We start from the raw sequence: 8,288 nt of genomic DNA, 5'->3' as shown, positions 1-8,288 counted from the left end.
CTATCGGCTTACGTGATATTTTAAATTCGTTTATAGTGAAACTTAAAGCAATTTTAAAACACCAATATTAAATATAAGTATATATATAGTATATGATAGTGTTATTACTATGGTAGGTCTTGTAAGCTAGTTCACATATATATTTACGATATTTACGGCTCTGAATCGTGGTCAATTTTTGCTGTATTATTGCCCACTGCTGGACATAGGCATCACCCGTAGTTTACAAAAAGGATCGGTTGGAAGCGGTCCACCTTATTGGTGCTTTTCAACAAGAGATGAAGCTCTCTGCTAGAGGGAGTGGAGAGACATTTAGCTCTAGTCGGTTTGCAGCCAGAACTTCGGGTTTGGTTTTTTGGACTAGAGTACTATAGGGACCAGTAGCCCGTCTGTGTGAGCAGTAGGTGCTATGTGGGTAACTCCAGACGTGGGACATGTGAAGTGAGTGGTCATGTGGCTAGTGGTAGCTTGTTGGCAACCGGTGATTTAAATCAGCTCTGGTACTTGCCTGGTCAACAAGAGATATATGCCAGATCATACTGCAGCCGGGTGTAGTTTACGCTAGATCCCAGTGATGGGATTCGAGAAGTGAGTGTGCCGGCAACTCCGGTACCATATCCAGATATTATGGAAGCCAGCTTACCTAGCCAGGATTGAATCGTTAGTGCTTGGTGACGTATGGGCAGTGATGGTCTTACAACTTCATCACCTGCTTGGAGAGTCAGGTAGTGCGTACGCGCACAGGACATTCAAATTAAAGAGTATTGATGTCGAAGAAGGTAGAGGCAAGATCTATCGTAAATAGATCCCTGGTCTCGGTCAGGTGTACTGTACCCGTTTAGCGTCATGTTGAATCTTGAACTGTCAAAATACCACTCCCGTCCACTTCCGGAGGGAACGTTCCATTCTCTTGTACTAGATGGCGCCACCGACACGCCGTCAAGGTTGAAGGTACACTCTATAAAAAATCAACGGTTTCAAAAATTAAATATCGTAATTATAATGTATTATAAAACGCGCTTTTAAAATTAGTTATAATTTACTATCTGTTCCTTGCTATATTATAATACAAAAAAATTTGAATATTTCAGAGTTTTATTTTTTTCACTATACACAGGTTGATTGGATTTTCATTCATCTCTTTGTGTGTATTTATTTTCCTCCTATATATTAAAAAAAATATTGTATATGACCACGTATAATATCAGAGCCGATGTATATGTTTTTTATCGCTGAAAAACACATTTTTTTTAACACTGGCAACACCTAACGTTTAGTAATATACATAGATAATATAAGGAAAACATTGCAACTGCCATTGAAGTGAAAAAAATATGTGATTTATCTATTTTATACATTTATAGAAATAAAATTAGTGTAGGCTGTTTTGTGTCGTTTGATAGTATTTATAATCTATTGCAGAGTAGGTATAAATTATTTATATGTGCTTTAGTGATGTTCCTTTTTTGAATTTGATTTATATGTCGATATGCACCTACTAGATACCTACAATGTAATACTGTTTAGCATATATATATGTATATAATATATCAGGGGACTAGAAAGTAGTGTCGCTTTCTCAAATTAAATTCACAAGACTACATTTTTAACCAGTTTGTTTCTAATGAACAATATATTCACCTTCGTTATCAGCAACCTTTTGCCATCTAGTATACAAATCAATGTCAAAGTGGTAAAAATCAAGCGGTTTTTCTGTAAAATATGTCGCCAGAAACGCGATTACCTTCTGGGCTCCGAATATATATGAAAAATAACACTTTTGAACACATTTTTCATATATATTAACACATTTATAAACCTAGTCGCAAATATATTTTTTAATATTTATGCCAATTGACAAGCCGATTGTCTCTTTCCAAAGGTCGATGAGCAATATTTATCGCCGGGTTCTGTACACGAGATACAATTGTCCAATGAAATATCGATTTTTTCAGCTAGAAATATTCAATAAATGATTGCACTTGCCATTTATTAATTGACATTGCACTTGGAGGTCGTAATGGAAAAAGTAGTTTTTCCTTAAAAGCCTCCTATTAAGAAGATCGGAAAGAAATTTCGTTTCTGTCGACATAAAACAGAAATTCCGATTGATTTGTTACCGCTCCGGCATTGATTTGTATAATAGACGGCAAAAGGTTGTTGATAACGAAGGTGAATATATTGTCGATTAGAAATAAAAACTTGTTAAAAATGTAGTCGTGTGAATTTAACTTAAAGCGACATTACTCTCCGGTCCCCCTTATAGGAAATATTGAGAAACTTATAAAAGGTTTGTGAATGGAATGGTTCAGGCCGTTTTCAAAGCGTGACAGACGAAAATTTGTATTCCTTTTTTAAATAACGCTATTCAAGGCTCGAGCGGGATATATGTTCTGCGCGCTATATAGCCTGTGGACTGCCACCTCAACCAAATCAACTAGTAAATGTTCCTTATGTTCGTCTACGGATCTATTTCGGTTTCTGATACGATTTCATAATGAGCTTGCCAATATGTCTTGAATATATAACTATTAACATGGAAATACTAACGGTTCCGTTTTTCCCAATATACTAAAGCAGGGGTGATCAACACGCGGCTTGTTAAACATTATACGGCCAGCCATTTTTCGAGCAATATCTTCTTCGTGTTTTCAACTGATGGACGCCCATTGCAAGGTATAGACCTCCCCCAAAGATCACCACGATGGCCGGTCTTGTCCACCTGGTGGAAGGCGTACCCACGTTGCGTCTACCTTCTCGTGGTCGCCACTCGAGAAACTCCATCAATATATTGTTATAAAATTAACTATAATAAAATGGTAGTACCGATATACAGTGATGCACCATTTGAAATCTAAAAATATCGATCAGTTTACGTCGAAAACACACCGCTAAATTTCTCGCATAAAAGTTTTTTTATTCTTTTCTTGTTTGTTTTTTTTTATAAAATGAAATTTTATATAATTCATATATAAAATGTTTAATATGAAAAAAGCTTTGTAAATTATTAAGTGTTAATATGAGCCCTGCCAAAAAAAAAAATTAAATTGTTCTGACGATTAAAAAGGTTGCCTAACCCTGGACTAAAGTATGCGTTGAACAATCTTAAGTCGAAAAAAATTGTATTAAATTTTTCTTATGTTATATACATATATACACGTCGTGTCGTTGTGGAGTCTCCTTTATTAATGACGATTCAACCGCGCCGTGCCTTTTATACTTCCACGAACAACTAGCGCCATCTGTCGACGCCGGATGTACTTAAATATAAGTGTGTATTACCCATTACTACATTTTATACAATGTTTCTTATACTTTACTTTTGAAGTTTCCCAAGCGATATACTGTTAAATCCCAGGTTTAAAACAATGTGCCGGATCAGCTCGTATAAAGATTCTTGCTTGAAGAGGTCCGGTTAGTTAAACGGAGGTATATCGAAAAAACGCTGAGTGGCGACCGTAGCGGGAAGTCACTTAAAGTGCGCGTGCGCTGCCTGTCTTTGAAGAAGGCTTGAGTCTTGTAGTGCTCTAACAGATGATTGATTTTATATATAGATAAAATGAAATATTTTATAATAAAAAATTAATAATAATTGTTTCATTGTTAAAAGCTTTGTTTTAGCGTTGCGTGTTTAAAGAAAGACGTTTCGATTTAAAGTGATTTTATTTCGAAAAATTAGTTCTATATGTATGTGCGAATGAAGCGCTCCATTTAGCGTCCCTCTCGCACACTATAAGGGAGTGCCGCATAAAACTCGCGTTCACGGGAAGCCGATCCTCAGTTGCCGTCGAACGGCGGATGCGCGCGGAGCTGCTACAACGTTTTACTCAAAATTATAAAGATTAAAATATTTAATATCATCTCTTTATAAATTATAAGATTTACATATTTTAATTGAATGTGTGAATGGTTTAAATATAAGATTTTTTAAAATGATTTCTCTCAAATTAATTTATAATTGTAAATAATGTATATTATATATTCATTTTAAATATTTAGCGATATAACTATGATATAGTGTAACCAAAATAGTTACAAATGCGTTTAGTGTTTTAAAAGTGATTTGCGATCTATGTTTTGTATATCTTGAAAGCGCGTATGATAATCTAACAATGTTATAAGAATTTAAATTATTATTATTATTATAAAAATAAATGATATGACAACATTGTGGTTTTGTATTTTCCTCTAGTCTTACACAAATGCCGAGGATATTGTAACGTTCCATATGACTAAATCAAAATTTTAACAAAGATATATAAATGGAAGGAATTACACTTTGTAATACAGTAAAAAATATTTGAACACTTGGAGGGGCACGGTACATCTGAAGTAGCGTGGGTATGTGGAAGCGTGCTATTAGTTCAGCGGACCTCAGTTTTTATAACAGAGTCCAATGCGCCCGCGCACCAGGAGTATAGATATAAATCCGTTGCCTGGGAGAAAGACCCTGGCCTCGATTGCGTTCACCAGCTACGACATGCCTCACGCACCGGGGCGAATTCGAATTTACGTTATAAATTTTCGTCTTGGTTCTTTTGATTCTCGGAGCATTTTTAAATTCACGCAACAATCTTTATATCGCCTTGCACCCCAACGGGGTTGAATGTATTCGTTCCTCGTACCAGCACGGACACATCCTGTCAACTACCGGCGCTCTCCGTTTCGACCTGCTTACCACCACCATCAGGGGAGTACCATCCTGTGGTGTAAATTCAGACCAGACCTTCTGCCTACCACCTTTTTTTAAATATTCTCTCTTTTATTCCATGAGATGAGACAAAGCTGGAGGATCAAAATCTCAAAGGCTCTTTCTGGATAAGGAGTTTAACAAATCCTATCAGACCATAGACGCTTGGCCTAGACCTTTTTACAATAAGTTCTAGGGTTCTCTTCTTAGCTAGAGAGCTTCCGATGAAAGAATACAGGATGTTATATAGAAGAGTGTAGATATTTTTCTTCCCGGGAACCGAACTCGCGACCTACAATCGCAAACCTTAGTCCTTCACTACTAAGTTACCACTGCTTTAAAAATAACTTAAAATTAATCTACAAATAACTTATTTATAACTCGACAAATATAAAAATATGTTCACAGAATTAAAAGTTGACTTTAAAACAGGTTTTTCGTGGACCATCGAAACTAGTTTTTAATCATTTTAATGGCTTTTATTAACTAAATGCAGCAAACGCTGTGTAGCCTCTGCTTCTGTTGGTCATTTCACGTCGAAGGTAGTCGGAAGACCTGGATGCGGTTCTATCAGGTCCTATTAAGTACGAGGTGGCCGTCATTGTCCAACTAACAAGAGACACCCTTGGGCTGTATAACAGTGTCAGCGGTAGCAATATCACGTCACACGAACTCGTGCGTGTATTGCACGGACGAGACTCAAGATGCGATCGCAAGGTTCATCGATGTGAATACGGCAACCTCCGCACAGATACTGGCGCACAACCTGAGGGTGGCAATATGGAATAGGCCTGAGGAAGTGGTCGCACGGACTGTACATTGTTAAGACGTCGTTAAAAACAAATAAGATACAGATAATTAAAAAAAAAACATTATATTAGGGGACCGGAAGGTAATGCCGCTTCTGTCGACATAGTTTACAGAAAAACCGATTGAATATTACCGCTCCGGCATTGATTTGTATACTAGATGACAAAAGGTTGTCGATAACGAAGGTGAATATATTGTTTTATTAGAAATAAAAACTTGTTAAAAATGTAGTCGTGTGAATTTAACTTAAAGAAGCGACATTACTTTCCGGTCCCCCTAATACTTATTTATTTATTTACACTTTATTGTACACCAACACATAAAAATTAAAAAGAAATTTAACACAATGACATTGATAATAAAGAAAAAAAAACAATTTATATGTAGTTACAAGTGGCGGTTTTAACGCTTATTTATTATAATAATAAGTTAACTTTAACTTAGTTTTAAATAGTTTAAGAGACCTTTCCACTTACATGAAAAACGTGAGTAAAAAAATTTTTTTCTGGAATATTTTTTTTTCGCTCTCCGCATTTATATTTATGGGACAGGGCATAATAATCTTATTTATTTATAATCTATGACATCCTTAATTAATTTACCCGTTTAATTTCACAATTTAGCACAATTAAATAATTTATACTTACATAACTTTCCGTTTTATTTATTTCATTTGAAAATGTTAAAAGTAAATTTAGAAACAAAGGCACAGACGCCAATGTCTGTGGAATATAGATTCTAATAAAAAATAAAAAAATATCCTATTGGTAAATGCATAAGGCTTATTTTTAAAATGATGATACCAGGTATTTATTTTAAAATTATTTATTTAATGTCCTCTAAGGTACAAATGTTTAAATTTATAATTATAAAATAACAATTTAAAAAGTATTTACATTTGCCTAGGCATGATTCTACATTACCAACTGGCTTAAAAACACATTGACAACATATACTTCCTATTGCTGGCCATTACAGCCACAATACTTTTATGTCAAAACATTCTCGCTCGTTCGAAATTCGAACGCCGATTTAAATTCGGACGCTATCAATGACGCGGTTGAGTTAGGTCGTGTAAATTGTAAATACATATGTTAATATAGAATCTCGATCATTCTTGGCTATTATTTTTCTTCTCAATGTGTGGTAACTTATCTCCGCATGTGTATTGGTAATACATTTAGAATTAAAATTATTTTTATAATAATTGTTTATAAGTTTGAATAAAATAAATTCTATTTTTTCAATATTCGTTGAAAGGCACCAGTGTGATCAACGTAATGACAATTAAAAACAGTTACAAACAAGTTTTTATTATAGATCATTGTACTGCGTGTGGAATCCGATAATTTGTTCATTAGAAAATCGAGTGGAAAATTCCTAAAGCGATTAACATTTCAATTAATAAGATAAAAAGTTACGGAATATATTTTTATGGGTCCAAAAACGCTGCCATATTAAGGATAGGGATTTTATTTATTTTAGTACATTTTTTCACTTTGTTTCCTTATTCTTCTTTACATTTTATTTCCTTCTCTTACCATTTATTTACATTCCATTCAAGCCTTACTTCTCTTCTTTCGTCACAACCTTTTGGTATATCAAAGCAGTTTCAATTTTGATTTTTATTTATTCCTTCTATTATTACATTTTGAGTTTTTACAATTTTGTTTAATTTATTAGTATTCTTATATTTTTTCCATGTTCTTACTGGACCAATGTTGCATTTTTACTTCATACCTCCTTTATAATTTTCCGGCAATATCTAAAAAAGGTGTAACGATACTTTGTCTCCTATTAGGAAGGCAATTACAATTCGGATGTAGTACGGAATGTGTATATTTGATTAAATGTTATAACAGTTAGAAGAATTGTTTGTCTGAGGTGGCAGTTGACGGGGGACATTGGTCACGCAATAGGCGGCAGTTGGGGCAGTGTTTTCAAATGACGATGAGTCGGTAGACGCGGCGTGGGTAAGTTGCCCACTAAGTTGACCGACGACATATGTTATTATAATTGTTATAATAATAAACAGATTCAAAATCTTCGGGATGATTTATTTATTTTAGTTAGGCATAGCATAAACATAATTTATACTCTACATAACTTTCATGTAACTTTAAACAAATCCAAATATGTTTTTAATGGAATCAGGCGTTACCTCGCGGAAGTACATCCTAAGTAAGAAAAGGACCAATATTTAGCCACTTCCGCACATGCAGTGGTAGTCGTGCAACAAAGTGCACCGCACGCCAGCCCGGTGATAAAAGCGTATGCGGCAAACAATGCGAATTACACAACTGCTACCGTTAAATCACTCAACACGTGTTTCACCCCTCCACGGGGCATCTTCAGGAGTTATGTTACACCGATTACTGCCAAAGACAGAGTTATATGTTTGCCTATAGTATGCGAAACACAACCTTGTCCGGCCACCGTGTGATCCAGAAAATTCAACTGGACACGTGTCTGGTCTAGATGCTCTCGGGACACGGGGGATTCTTTGAGTGCCTGCACAGGTTTAAGCTCAAGGAGATTCCCTCATCCATCTGTGACATATCTTATATCATCTGTTATATGACTACATGATGAGTCAACCATCTATTCAAATGATAAATACCTTGAGAAAAACAGGTAAAAGAAATTCAGCGTCATATATAATAAAAATTTAAATAGTTTGGAGGCGAACATGTTTATCGCTCGAGGTAATAATCCTTATTGCTGATACATTCTTTAAAATTTTTAGTATAGCTTACTGAATATTATTTGAGAAGCTATTGTAATAATA

General features: G+C 35.0%; 1 protein-coding gene across 1 annotated transcript in view; it reads left to right on the top strand.

The window, feature by feature from the left end:
- Nucleotides 1–8,288, top strand: part of Non2 (upstream activation factor subunit spp27 homolog Non2) — a 94,820-nt gene that overhangs the window by 43,986 nt on the left and 42,546 nt on the right. The window lies entirely within an intron of this gene.

The sequence above is a fragment of the Battus philenor genome, unplaced genomic scaffold, assembly GCF_028537555.1.
Source record: "Battus philenor isolate CCGP_79_NKW_IND1 unplaced genomic scaffold, ilBatPhil1.0.hap1 SCAF_28, whole genome shotgun sequence".
NCBI classification, from domain to species: Eukaryota; Metazoa; Arthropoda; class Insecta; order Lepidoptera; family Papilionidae; genus Battus; species Battus philenor.
This window is presented reverse-complemented; position numbering and strand designations above follow the sequence as displayed.